Here is a 14,976-nt window from a genome sequence, read left to right on the forward strand (position 1 = left end):
TTAACTGATTCTTGGTGGTTAGAGTTTGGAGTCATTTCTCCTGGCAGTCAGGGGATAGCAGAGCTATATTGTTTTTGCCAGCTCTTCTTCCTCCCCTCACCCCACCGCCCACTATTCTGTAGTCATTGGAATTCAAAAGATTAAATGATGAAGCTACTGAATACTGCTTTCACAGTATAAATTTATTTCACAGAAATAAATCACTCTCAATTCATGGATGTCATGCTGTGGTAAAATCTTTACTGGCAATCATTTATTTATTTTTTAAAGATTTTAAAAAATTTATTAAATATATATATATGTATATATATATATACATATATATATATATAGAGAGAGAGAGAGAGAGAGAGAGAGGCAGAGTCACAAGCAGAGGGAGAAGCAGGCTCCATGCAGGGAGCCCGACATGGGACTCGATCCCGGGTCTCCAGGATCAGGCTCTGGGCTGAAGGTGGTGCTAAACCGCTGAGCCACCAGGGCTGCCCCTGGCAATCATTTATAAGAAACACATTTTGATATCACACTTTGATGTGATTGTGATTTGGGGTACTCTGTGAACATCTTTATTCAACGCTATTGGTTCTGTTAATCATGGACTTGGATAAACAGAAAAAGCATAGTTGCAAGGCAAGCTGGGACCAGGGTGTAGGACATGGGTGGTGGAGACCCTCCAGCTTCAGTGGCTATGGTATCCAGGACCCAGAAACTAGAAGGTACATGTAAGCAGAAAGTGGTCAGACTAAGGAAGCCCTAGGCGAGTCTGAGATGGTTCATGACCCTGAACACCAGGGGATGCTAGGCAGCATGCAGTGACTCAAAGTCTGCTTTCTAGAAGATGAGTCCATTTACCGAGAAACCAGGGTCTCAATCACTCATTCATTTGTTCACTCACTTACTGAACAAGTGTCAGCTCAGTACCTACTCTGGACCAGGCACCAATGCTAGGTGCTAAGGAGACAAGTTGAATAACACAAGCATGATCCCTACCTTGATAGAGTTTTATGACCTAGCAGTAGATATGGAAAATAAAGAAGAAAAAAAAGTATCATTATGAATTAGGAAAAGAGCAATAGGGGGTTGTGGAAAACTTGTCCAGAGGTAAAGTTTAAGCCAAGATCTGAAGTAAAAGCAACCTCTTGAAGAGGCGTGGGAAGAACTTCCTTAGGGAATGGTATCACACATGGTTGTGAAGTGGGAAGCTCAGAGTCCTCCAGAGGCTGGCAAAGCATTCTGAGGAGGAAGAGATATAGAAGGAAAGAATGGAAAGGCAGGCAGGAGCCAATCATGTGTTAGAATGTTATTTCAAGAGCAGAGAGAAGCTCTTTCTTTAAGTAGAGAAGAAATGGGTAGGAAATATCAGAAAGGGAGACAGAACATAAAGACTCCTAACTCTGGGAAACGAACTAGGGGTGGTGGAAGGGGAAGAGGGTGGGGGGTGGGGGTGAATGGGTGACAGGCACTGAGGGGGGCACTTGACAGGATGAGCACTGGGTGTTATTCAGTATGTTGGCAAATTGAACACCAATAAAAAATAAATTTATTATTAAAAAAATAAATACATAAATTTTAAAAAAAGACCTTGAGCTGCTGTGTGGGGCATAGATTGGAGGGACAAGAGTGGAAGCAGATTCATTCTATGGGGGATGGGATGGCCCATACTGAGTAAGTGTTCAGGATCCAAGTCAAGTCAGCAGGAATTTGCAGGAGGACAAAACCTTCCTTCTCCAAGCCCATGAGACTGGACAGCAGGTAATGGGATAAGGAGACCAAGGCAGGTCCTCTTGGCTCCATAGTTCCATAGACACAAAGGTTCTGCCTGAAAACGTACCTGAACACAGGTGTAATGAGCCTGCCAGGGTCATTCCTGTCCCTTCTGGAGCTGGAGGAGGTTTGAGGCTGCTGCAAGGCTTCCTCGCCGTGGCTGTAGGTAGCAAGGGCACCCACGTAGGGGAGGTGAGGCAGGGGTTAAGACAGCACATTAGGTGGCCCCATATTCTCTCTGCCTTCCTTCTTTTTATAACAAATAATCTCCTCCCAACACCAGGGTACATCGTGTTCTTCTTCCTGGTTGTAGATCACCTGGGCTTCTATGCGTTCCTTATGTTTCTGGCAGATAACTGTAAGCAAGCAGAGCCCTGGAGCAGAAACACAGATGGCAAGAGATATCCCAGCTTAAGCTTTGAGCAGCTTTCTCTAAATCAACCGAGTTAGTGAAAGCTTAAACAATTCAGCCTTTGCTTTGGAACTTCCAGGTCCCTACCTCAGAGCAGCGACAGATAAAACCAAGCACACCTTGAAAATATTCAAGGTCTTCCTGTTGGAGAGGATATTACTCTGAACACCTTAATCTGGCTCATGAGACTCTGCGTGACCTGGCACTCAACTACCCTCCAGCCTGATCTTCCACTTCTCTTCTGTATGTGTCTTATGCTCCAACACAACTGTGCTATCTACTGTTCCCAAATATATCCTGTCTTTTTCCACCCCTGAGCCTTTACTTATGCTATTCTTCCTACATGCAAGGTCCTTCCTCCTCCACTCATCTCCAAGTATCTAACTCACACCTATCCTCCTCATCCACACAGCAGAATTGCTACCTTATTTTTTCTCTATACATATATATATATGTATAGTTGAAATTAGTGTATGCATATATATACAAATGCTATATATGTATATATGCATTAGATATGTGTATATGTCTATATATACATGTATATGTCTCTATATACATATATAGCTTCTCTTAAATATAGTTATGGGTCCACATCTCTTCTTTACAACTAGCTTGCGAGCTCACTGAGATAAGAATAGTTCCTCTGGAACTATTAAAACAAAGTATCTGCTCATAAATACTTGTTGGGTATGTATTTTCAGCACACAGTTCTTTAAGCCCTAACGCTGAAACAAACTCAAGTGGTGTAGCCTGCCATAAAAAGGCAGGCTACAAGGTACTGTGTGCATTTAGGTCTCACTTTTTGTAAATACCTATGTCTGCATGTGTATATATACAAATATCTAATTATATATAGATATATAGGATCTACTCTAAAATAATAATAGCATTTATCTCTTTGAGATGAACCTACAGATGTATCTTTTATCTTCATTTTTAAATCATTATGGTTGATTTTATCCCTTCACAACACAAAGCCAACACAGCTCTTTCTTAAACAAAATCAAACAATATAAACATTATAGAATTAAAGCTCTCTACAAATCTCTCTTTTGCAAAAACATGCCACTTAAAGTTATGTGAATCATTTTTCAAGTTTTTTCATGAATATTCAAATATCCTATGTAGTAATCATTCTTTTCAAACTATGATATTGATCTGCTATTCCCTTTTTTTTTCTTGCTTAATGATATATCCTAAATTCATCATAGGTGATTTATTTACCAAGTCCTTATTGACAGACATTTGGGTTACATCTATTTTAGCTTATGCTATTGCTATTATAAATAAGACAAAATCTCTAGAGATAATTTTGCTTTGTTTCTTTGTTTTCTAAATTTTTAACCACAAATATTTTCTATCATCCTAAAACAGTACCTTTATTTTGAAAAAATGGAGTATCCAGGCCACCTCTCTGTTCAGAATTTCATTAAATGCTCTCAATTCATTCATCCATTCAACAAATGGGTATTGACTATCGACCATGAGCAAACTGGATACCTATATTCCGGTGGAGAAGATCAACATTTAGCCATAATAAGCCAGTTAAAATCACAGCCTCTGATAAACCCTATTGAGGAAATGGGCGAGGTGCTCTGATCTAGTTGAGAGGCCTGATTTAGTTTGGGGAGCATTTTGTCTGAAGGCTGGGCAGTCACTACGAAGAGAAGGTTGAGAGAGAAGGGAAATGTTCCACAAAGGATACTTCCAGTGGCTTGGAGCTTCCTAGGGCCAAAGATTGGCCAGAAAGGCCGGGGTGGAGGAGGGGCATGGGGAAAGGGACTGGTAGGTCTAGCTGAAATTCTCATCATCCTTTCTTATCTGTAGGTTATTAAACAGCCAACGGGACCACAAGCGACTGCTGGGCCCAGCGCTCGCTCGTGTCTCCCACGTCCACGGCCCAGGCCCACTGGGGACATCCACATAAGCGCAGTGTGGGCACTCCCTTCTTCTGGCGCTGCTGGTGTTCATCCGGAGCCTCCCTGGCCTACAGACCTTCTCCACGCTGGCCAACATTCTCATGCTTGGAATCCTTGTCCTCATCTTCCAGCACCTCTTCCAGGCAGGTTCCCCACCCCAGGCCATCCCCTTGGTAGATGTGCGCGTGGGTGTGTGGGCACGAGCACATGCATTTACACACATAGGTGTGTGTGGAACCAAAATCTGGAAACACACCTTCCAGACTGTTAATGATGTTCTCTGCAGAAGAAATTTAAGGTTGAGATGTGCTTTTTTGTTTGCACTATTTGACGTGTACAGGATCATCTCAATATTTTTTCCACTGTTTTCTTAAGGGAACGTCTTTTTTTTTTAATGCCCAGACTGCATAGAATGAATGCATCTCTGCCACTCCAACTTTTCTGTACTTTGTTTACATAGATAACATTTACATATATGTCCCCAAAGTCAATATAACAGATTTAACCAAACAATCAGTGACAAAAGCCTCAAGGCATTTCTTAAATTGTTTTATATTACAGATGCAATCAAGCGTGGGAATCCCACATAGCTTGAAAGGCAGAACAAAGGTCCACAAAAAGGATGTGGAAGATGTTACTGTAGATAAAGCAACTTTTTGCCACATCAATTTGTCCTGAATATCACATTGTAAGCATTTATAGCCAAACATAGTTTATTGCTTACCTATAGACATTTAACTGAATTTTACTTATGTTTCCAAAATTGGTTATGTGTTTGGCATTGATGTGTCATGTGACATAATTTTTTCCATTCAAAATAATAGGAACTTGTTATCGCATCTTTGTACAGGTTGTGAAATTTTAGGAGATTACTGATATCAAGAAGAGTTTCCCCGGGCCACTCAACAAGTATACCTACTGTATACCTTTTGTTATCAGAGACAAACTGTAATAAGGTCTCTTACTCAACTCAATTAAATGTAACTGGGGAAAGGAGAATGTAGGACAAAGATCCTTCAGGGAACTTTCCTGGAACAGCCAAGCCCCAAGAAGGATCCTAAGTCAGTCAGGCTTCAGGGGTAGCAAAAACCCAGGAGTCAGGCCACATTAGGGCTTCTGATGTTTCTGCTCAGGTTGGCTCTGTGTATTGGCTTTCTTTCTCTTGATGTGAACCAACCCTGCCCCTAGATCTTAAGTTTTAGATTTTACCATTTTTTGGCACTAGAAGAACACAAATCTGAGTTCTAGCTGGTCCCAAAAATCCAGGGAAGGAATTCACTGGTTCAGCTTGGGTCAGGTGCCATCCCTGAACCAATTAACTGTAGTGGGGGAAGCACTCATAGAAACTATAACTGATAGAAAGGGGTCAGGCCACTTTAGAATGTTGAAGGAGGGCAGGCCCAGTGGCTCAGTGGTTTAGCGCCACCTTCAGCCCGGGACGTGATCCTGGGGACCCAGGGTTGAGTCCTGTGTCAGGCTCCCTGCGTGGAGCGCTTCTGCCTCTGCCTGTGTCTCTGCCTCTCTCTGTGTCTCTCATTAATTAATAAATAAAATCTTAAAAAAAAAAAAAAAAGGAATGTTGAAGGAGAGTTGCTGAGTAGATAATCCCATAGATATCCTTAATAAGCCTTGACGAAAGAAAAAATAAATGAATAAAGATTGGGCATAGTCCATCCCTAGCCTTCAACTTTGCTCATCCACAAGGCACAAAACCTTCCCCCCTAGACATCCAACAGGTGTAAGGTCAATCAAAAAAGGCCTGAAATGTGGATTTGAGTCCTAGCTTTGCAACTCACAAACCATGTGATCTTGAATAAGTCATGCTTTAAAATCAAGCTAACAATTTTTATCTTGTTAGGCTGTTGTGGTTTAAACTACTTTGTGAAAACTCAGTGATTCTCAGGCAGCAGAGCAAGTTTAGCGGGTTCAGGTATCCACTCTAGAGCAGTGGTTCTTAAGCAGGGGTAATTTGCCCCCCAGGGGACATTTGGCAATTCATGGAGACATTTTTGGATGTCACAACTAAGAGGGTTCTCTCCACTGGCAGTTAGTAGGTAGAAGCCAGAGATGCTATGTAACATCCAGCAGTTCTCAGGACAGCCTCAGTCAGTAGCACTGAGGTTGAACATCTCTGCTCTAGAGCCAGGTGACCTGAATTCTATTTATAGCTCTCCCATTTCAACTTTGACAAGTTATCTCACTTTTTTAGGCCTCAGTTTTCTCATCTGGGAAATGGGACTGATACCAGTACCCATCTCCTAAGGCTGTTCTGAGGTTCAAACAGATTAATAGACATGAAGAGCTTGGGCCCCTATCTGGAACTTAGTAAGTTAGTAAGTACCACTAAACATAAGCCATTACCTCCCCCAAACCTGGCTAGGCAGCAGAATCACCTTGAGATCTTATTTAATAACAGATCCCCAAGCCCTGCTTTAGTTGTACTGGATCTGAATCTTTGGGATTAGAATCTTTTTCTGTTTGGGGGGGGGGGGTGTTGGTTTTTTTACTTCCCCAGCTGGTTTTGATGATGGGCCAAGCATTGGAGTGACTGTTCTAAAGCATTACTATGCCCAAGCATTGTCTTGGGACCGGAAGCATCAGCAGCATCTCAGAGCAGGGCAGCGCAAACTCCAGGGTGCATACAAACCACCTGGGGACCTTGTCACACTGCAGGTTCTGATTCAGGAGATCTGAGTAGGGCCTGAGAGTCTGCATTCCTAACAAGCTCCCGGGCGAGGCCAATGCTGCCAGTCCTCTGGCCACATTCTGCATCACAAAGCTCTAAAGCACTTTATATACATATACGTTATGGTGTCCAAGACTGGACTCAGTTATGGACTCAAAGCCTGTCTAATTCCAATCAGGACTGAGCTCAGATAGCTGCCACTGGTTCTGCTTTTCAGCAGCCAAAGCAGGATAAGGAAAGGATACTGCACATGAACTCCAGATGGTCTCTACCTCCAGTGGACCATCTCCCCCTCCCCAAGCCTGAGCAACAGTGGAAGCCCCTACTCACCCTTTCAGGTCACCCTGGCTGGAAGATCTCTCTGTTCCCAGAAAGAATAAAATACCCTCAGAGGCTTCTGGAGACAAGTTTGCTGCAAACAACCTGGCGATCATCTTGTTTACAAGTGGATTTTTAAGGTGTTCCTTTTCATGGCTGGTGTCTCTTGAAGAGCATTGTTCTTAAGCTGTCAGGCCTCACCAGACTCCAGGATTCTGTGTTTTTACAGTCAGAGATTTGGACTGGACCTGGAAATCATTTAATTCATTGGTTTATCAAAGTATGTTTCCATACCTCTGGTGGTGTATGTAATGAGTTTAGGGGGGAGATAGTTAGGTAATACTTGTTCATTTTCTTAATTACGTATTTGTATTAATTCATTCTCTTCTACCTATGGCAATTTAGACTTACATTATAATCTTTTATTTTTTTATTTTTTTTAAATTTTATTTATTTTTTAAAATTTTTTTTTATTTATTTATGATAGTCACACAGAGAGAGAGAGAGAGAGAGAAGCAGAGACACAGGCAGAGGGAGAAGCAGGCTCCATGCACTGGGAGCCCAATGTGGGATTCGATCCCGGGCCTCCAGGATCACGCCCTGGGCCAAAGGCAGGCGCTAAACCGCTGCGCCACCTAGGGATCCCCACATTATAATCTTTTAAAAACAAATATTGTTTTGAAATATTGACTTGTTGAAAAAAATATATAAGTAGAGCACATGTATAATAAATGACTGAAGTTCAGATATGCTGTTTTAGTTCAACTTCCCTATTTTGGGGAAGGAGAAACCAAAGCTAAAAAAGCCCTGAGCCTGGATTTTCTAATCCTTAAAATGAAGATAATCTTACTCTGTAGGGCCATGGTGATAATTAAACAGTCCATTTAAAGAATTCAGTACATGCCTGACCCCTCATAAAGACCTAAGAAATATTAGCTGCTCACATCTGTATTAGAGAGGAATCTTCTTAATAGGATCACTTCTTGGAGCCTCAGGCTTACCGTCTGTAAAATTAAGGCATCAGATCAGAGGGCTTGGCATCTGTGGCCTTCAAACTCCCTTATTTTCTCACTGAGTTCAGGTCTTCAGTTCTAGAGAGTGGCTGAGACCAAAAGGCCAACTTCTATCCCTACTCCATCCAAGTCTCCAGCACACCTACATGTGGAGAAATCGAGGTCCAAACACTTGCCTGGTGATTTCTGCCCTAGAACTCAGCCCCTCTTGCTCTCAGTTCTGTCCTGACTTTCCTATGGCTTTTCTCTCCTTAAATAAACAAAGCCCGTCCACCACGGGCGGTGGTCAGCAGAAGGTTGAACATTGTAAAACTCTGCTGGCTGGCTGGCTCTCCATATGCTGGATTTCCAATGTGTTTTCTCAAGGCCAATTTGATCATAACCATGATCATTTTCCTCTGCCCTCCCAGGTTTCTCTGTTAGGAAATCCTAGACCCCTAGTGGCAAACCTGAAGACCTGCCCTTTGTTCTTCAGGACAGCCACCCCTGCTTTCAAAGGTATTGGGGTGGTTAAGTTGGCGATGGAGTGAGGATCCCATTCCCTCCCCAGATGAGGGTGAGGAAGCAGAGTAGTCTAGGTGAAGGGCACTGGCTATGGAGCCGAAAGATACGGGTTTGAGACTGGCTTCGTCTTTTCAAGCTGTATGATCCTGGACAAGCTATCTAATACCTCTAGGAGCCTCAGTTTCCTCATTTGTAAAGTGGTTTTATAATACTAACAAAACAAGGATGTTGTAAGGCCTTAGTTAGATAATGTAGGTAAAATAGCACGTTGTTGGCACAAAATAAGTCACCATCATTATTATTTTGTTTTGACGGTCCTTCACCAAGTGTGGGTGAGAGAAGACTAACACGCTAGAGAAAAATATCTGACAGAAAGCCTTGGGATGTTGGGCAAATCTTCTCTTTTCATGAGTCTTGTTTTACCTAGCTGTAAAATAGAACTGTAAACCTCTTTATGACAACCCCGACAGCAAGTTAACCTACTTAAACACATGGTCTTCATATTAAAAATTTACTATTTACTTTGCTATGTTCTTCATCTGCACTTTTGGATGCTAGAGAGATTTTATTTTATTTTATTTTTTTTTTTTTGCTAGAGAGATTTTAATGCAGCATGAGAAAAATTACTAAAAAAGCCAGCACTACAAGCGAATTTAGCAATGGTTTTCAAATAAATTTTTTATCCTGAGAGCCCTTTCAATGAAATCACAAGAGGAACACAATATTTAATACAAATCAGTACCTCACATACCTCAGAAAAAAATTATACACACACACGTATGTATACATATATCTATGTGTGGGAATATATATATATATATATCACACACTCACATGTACAGAGAAGATGGCAATAAAGTAAATGTGCTTAATTTTGGGGAACCCGGTGAAGGATATATGGGTAAGGCATAAGGGTATATTCTTGCAACTTTTCTGTAAGTCTGAAATACTTCCAAATAAATAGATCAGAATTTTATCCCCAACCTGAAGTGGTGCTCACATCCATACAAAGATAATAAAACCAGGGACTAGAAGCAACGAGCCTTGCCTAAGCACATAAGGCTCTGAAATTCCAAAGCCAAGGCTTAAGCCCTCACCTTCCAGCTTCTAGATCAATGCTTTTCTCTGCTTAGATTCTTCTTCTAATCTTCCTCTTCTTTTTAAGCAGTTTATCTGTTAGTTCTGTTTTGACTGAAGTGTTACTGGGTCTCCCTGCCGCCAACTCCTCCACAGTTCCCTCCCTCCCTATACACACACACACACACACACACACACACGTACACACACGTGCATACATGAGTAAGGCTTCCTGAACTGTTATCCAGAGCTGATGCCCCCATGTTACTACTCTGAGACACAGAATCACAGATCATAGACGTTGGAGCTGGAATAAAGCATTCTACAGATTTTTCTAGAGACTAACACTATAAATTAGGACACATTTCTTCAGTACAATCTATATTCTTTTTCCATCCTTCGGTAAGGAGCTGTTGCATATTATGGTGTGTAAGGTAGTCTCCCCTGTAGTCTCCAAGCAAAAGGAATCCAAAATTATCCTGCAGGCCATACACGGGTTGTTGCTGGAAGGTCACCTTCCAGATCTGAAATTAGGGATGGTGCTCCCCCTGGTGGGATGCATGCCAAAGCACAACTCCTGCAAAGTTGTGCAGCTGTGCAGACAACCAGCTGGTACACTCTAAGATTTTCTGTAACAGCAATCATCATCATCCTTGGTCCACAAAGCTGCTCAGAGGTAGAGCCTTTCCTGGGCATGGAAGAGGACATTCACATCGGGATAGATGAACTAGAAGACGTTTAAGGTTTTTTTCAATAACTAATACTGTCATAATTCAGTAGTTCCTTATACTTAGTGGTGCCATGTCTTGGAGTTTCTTTTTCTCTCTCAAGCTTTATGATGGTAGAGATGAAGGAATTTAGAATAATAAATAGTGGTTAAATGAGGTCTCTACATAGATGGGGACCACTGTGTGATTATGGCCTCCTGTCCACAGGTTTTGCCTCTGAAAAACAAGATGCAGAACCATTCTCAGTTTCCACTCACCCTATGTGGAGGGATGTTCGAGATCACCATCCTAGCCTAGGGACCTTGGGCTATCTCAGGTTTAGGGCCATCACTCAGGCAAGCATCACCTTCAACCTCTCTAACTGCTGGTGAGTGAGTTCAGGCTTCAGAGACAAAAGGATGATGTGCAGGGTGGGGCTGGCCTAGCTTCCCCTTATCAGTGGGGAGTAGCAAGAGCATGAACGTGGATCAGGTCTTCAGTGTGGAGAAGAGATGCCAGGAAACTGCACCATAGAGAGAGGTGGACTGGGTGAATCAAGAGATCTGGACTCTTGTCTAGCATGGCCATTAATTTGCCTATGTTCTGGGCAGGATATTTTTTTCTTCTATGACTTAAGTTTCCCTATCTACCCAACACGGGGATTAGACAAATGCTTTTTAAGTGTCCTCCCAGCTTTGACTGAGGTATTACCAGATCTCTTTCATTTACAAGCAAGTGAAAGCCAATCCAGTCTGGCCTAAATTTTTAAAAAAGAAAAGAGAAGTCCACTCATATGTATAACTTCAGGCACAGCTGGATCCAGCTGTTTAAGTGGTATCAGCAGGACTCTGTCTTTATCTCTGCTTGTTTTCCTCTGCATGGACTTTATCAAGTAGACTCTTCACAAATACAGTATACAGTAGCAGATCACTGCTGGCAGCCTCTCAGTGACAGGCCATTCTCCCATCAGTCTCTCATAAAAAGAACTTCTCTTTTCTGAAAGGTCCATAAAATCCTTAGAATGAATTCTGATCCCTGAAGCAGGGGCCACATGTCCATTCTGAGCCAATCCTATGGCCAGTAGATGAAATGTGCCTATTGGTTGGCCTGGATTCTGAGCCTTGCTGGAGCAGATCTGCTCCCTGAACCTAGCCGACTCAGAGTGGGGACCAAGTGCTAACTGATCCCCATCAGCAGCTGGCTGCTCAGTTAATCCATTCGAGGCCCATGAACACGGACCATAATTGCAGTCAAATCTGAGGACCACAGATTATGTGATAGACATCCTTCCAACTTCTTAGTAAGCCAGAGAAGGTAATCATTGCAAAGGTGGTAAATGGGATATCACTAGAAGGTGGTTAACAGCTTCTTTTCTCTTTTGCTCACCACCTTGACTTCCCGGAAGTGCTCGGATTCTCAGGTATGTAGACCCCTTTTGGATTCTGCTCCCTGCTTTACACCCTTACATTAACATCCTCAGGAATATTCTATGTGAATTAGATAAAGAGCTTAGCATGGTGATAATCACAAAGATCACAAAGAAGTGACTCAATAAATTTTCATTATCATTATCTTCCCCTGAAAATATAGTTCCATACATGTGATTCCCTTTAAAAAAAAATCTAAACCAAGATATATTGTTTTCCTTGTGCATGGCCTCTAACTGATTTTTGACTACTGTAAGTTTGGCAGAAAAAGAACTGAAATTAAGGGGTGCCTGGGTGGCTCAGTAGCTTAAGGGTCGGACTATTGATTTCAGCTCAGGTCATGATCTCAGGGTCATGAGATAGAGCTCCCCCCTTCCCTCCTATTCTGTTGGGCTCCTTGCTGAGCAGGGAGTCTGCTTAAAATTCTCTCTCTCTCCCTCTGCCCCCTACCCTGCTCATACTCTCTCTCAAAACAAAACAAAACAAAACAAAACAAGAAATTCACATGCTTAATCTCATGTATAAATAATAAAAATTTAGAAACATGTACTGTGATCAGTTGGATTTCATTTTGAATGAGTAATTCACACTCATCGTTAATATAATGGAAAAGAAAGAATACAAGTACTTACTGAGCATTTCCCAAGTGGTTTACAGGCATGATCTCATTTGTCCTTAACATAGCCCCATCCGCCAAGGGAGATAACAGTACCAAGTCAAGGAGTCCTGACACAATTTGGCCACATTCTCTAGCCTTATGGAAAGGCTGATATGTGCATAACCAATGTATATTCCGTGTGAGAGGCTCTGGAACCTGAATGAGAACCAAGTGTTATAAGCACTGAGAAGGACAGTTAATCTTGACCAGTGAACAGAGAGGCTTCACAGCAGTCTCTGAGACTTGAATGATGAACAGGAATGTGACAGGTGATGATTGGAGGAAAGGGCATTCTTGGTGGAAGGAACAGCGTGTGTGCAGAAGCAGTGATGCTGAGGGTATGTCTCACTCTCAGGGGATTGCTCTCATTGTCTGGTATAGTTGCAGTGTTGAGCATGTGGGGTGGGGCAGAGGCAGGGACTGTTTGAGATGAGTCGGTGGGAAATTGCACTTGAAATATGATGGGCATTTAATCTCAAGCTCGGGTTTGACACTCTTTCTTTTTTTTTTTTAATTTATTTTTTTATTGGTGTTCAATTTACTAACATACAGAATAACACCCAGTGCCTGTCACCCATTCACTCCCACCCACCGCCCTCCTCCCCTTCTACCACCCCTAGTTCATTTCCCAGAGTTAGCAGTCTTTACGTTCTGTCTCCCTTTCTGATATTTCCCACACATTTCTTCTCCCTTCCCTTATTTTCCCTTTCACTATTATTTATATTCCCCAAATGAATGAGAACATATAATGTTTGTCCTTCTCCGACTGACTTACTTCACTCAGCATAATACCCTCCAGTTCCATCCACATTGAAGCAAATGGTGGGTATTTGTCATTTCTAATAGCTGAGTAATATTCCATTGTATACATAAACCACATCTTCTTTATCCATTCATCTTTCGATGGACACCGACACTCTTTCTTATCAGCGATGAGATACCATTAAGGTCTTTTTGAGCATTATAGTAACATAATCACTCATCTCTTTTCTGTCTTATGTCCACTAAAAGTACTGTGTTTTCTTTTCTATTCTTGAGTCCCGTGTGTTTAACATTTTATGATCAGGGACCATCAGATCCACCTCCTGCCTTTTAGCAAATACAAAGTATATCCCCATTTTATAGATAGGGCCAGTGAAGTTCAGGGAATTAAAGTGACCTAGATAGTTAATGATAGAAGATGAGTTAGGATTTAGAGCTCCTACAACTCAACCTACTTTTTGGAACATACATATCATACACTGTGACCTCATGCAAATTTGATTATGAAAGAGGGAGAGTGTGCTATTTTTAAAGTGCTGGCAGTTTCACTCATCATCCCCACTCATCAGATAGATGTTCCTGAAGGAGGTGAGAAATGTGAATCCACCACCTTCTCTGTAGGTCTTGATCCCTTCATGCTCTTCAGAGACTAAAGTTCTTCACACTCTTTCTTGAGTAGGACTTTTGTGCCTAGATATACGTGTATGACTTTTTGTACTATATGACCTCTTAACACATTGCTATATTTTAGGGTGTTTAAGGGATTATTCAGGGCAGTTTTGACAATTCCCCATTTCTGCCCCCTTACTCTGGCTAACTGGTTTCCCTGCCTCAGCAGGTTCTCCAGAGGTATGCTGCTGGTATCTACAGATAGATCTTTGATGATCCCCTTTGCCTTCCACACATTGTATGTGTCTGTCAAGCTCCTGTCCTTGGGTAGTATCTGACTCAGACCCCTGCAGCTCTGTGTCCCTGTGGAAATCATCATGCCCTCCACTGAAGCACCGGGCCTTCATGTAGACCTGGGCACCCTTCCTGCTGTGGTCTGTCTACAGAACATGTGAGTAAAAAAGCAGGGAGCCTTGCTTCTCCTGTCCCTCCATGATACCCCAGCAGTGTCCAGAAGTCAGGCTACCAGAGCCACCTCAGGGCAGAACAAAATTTCAGGCAGAGTTCATGTTTGTGGAAGTAAGCCAAACCTAAGGGAAGCTGTTGTGGTAAGAAACAGAATACAACGCAAGACTACTGAAGCTAACACAAAGAGATTTGGAGGTAGCTCACAGAGACAAAGGAAAAGCAAAAGCCACAAACCTTGAAAACGAGAAACCAGGGAAAGCCTGAGATTAAAGTCAGAGGAATCAAGAGAATGCCTCTGGGATGAATTTCCTCCAATTCATTTCCATCCTCATGCTCTCTGCTCAAGATGCAAATTCTATGTCTTGCATCAAGATGCAAGACAGAGTTCAATCACACATGCCATGCATTGGACAAAAGAGGTTGGGGGCATTCAGACTGAAGTGCCACCCAGACCCCTATGTAGTGAGAGAAGGATGGCAGGTCAATGCAAAAATAAGGTTCTAGTTATCTTTACAACTTTTTCTTTGATGCGTGGGTTTTTTAGCAGTGTGTTGTTCAATTTCCAAATATCTGGGATATTTTTGATAACTTTCCATTATTGATTTCTAATTTAATTCCATTTTTGTCAGAGAACATTCTGTGTGATTCCAAC

General features: G+C 42.1%; 1 long non-coding RNA gene across 1 annotated transcript; it reads right to left on the reverse strand.

Moving 5' to 3' along the window:
- Nucleotides 1–1,582: 1,582 nt before the first annotated feature.
- On the reverse strand, nucleotides 1,583–12,735 carry LOC144311907 (uncharacterized). The gene is made up of 4 exons (XR_013377389.1): nucleotides 12,460–12,735; nucleotides 7,112–7,347; nucleotides 3,554–3,676; nucleotides 1,583–2,135 (listed from the first exon to the last, which is right to left on the reverse strand). It is a non-coding gene; the product is annotated as an uncharacterized LOC144311907 (long non-coding RNA).
- Between the last annotated feature and the right edge of the window lie 2,241 nt (nucleotides 12,736–14,976).

The sequence above is a fragment of the Canis aureus genome, chromosome 4 (genome assembly GCF_053574225.1).
Source record: "Canis aureus isolate CA01 chromosome 4, VMU_Caureus_v.1.0, whole genome shotgun sequence".
Classification (NCBI taxonomy): Eukaryota; Metazoa; Chordata; class Mammalia; order Carnivora; family Canidae; genus Canis; species Canis aureus.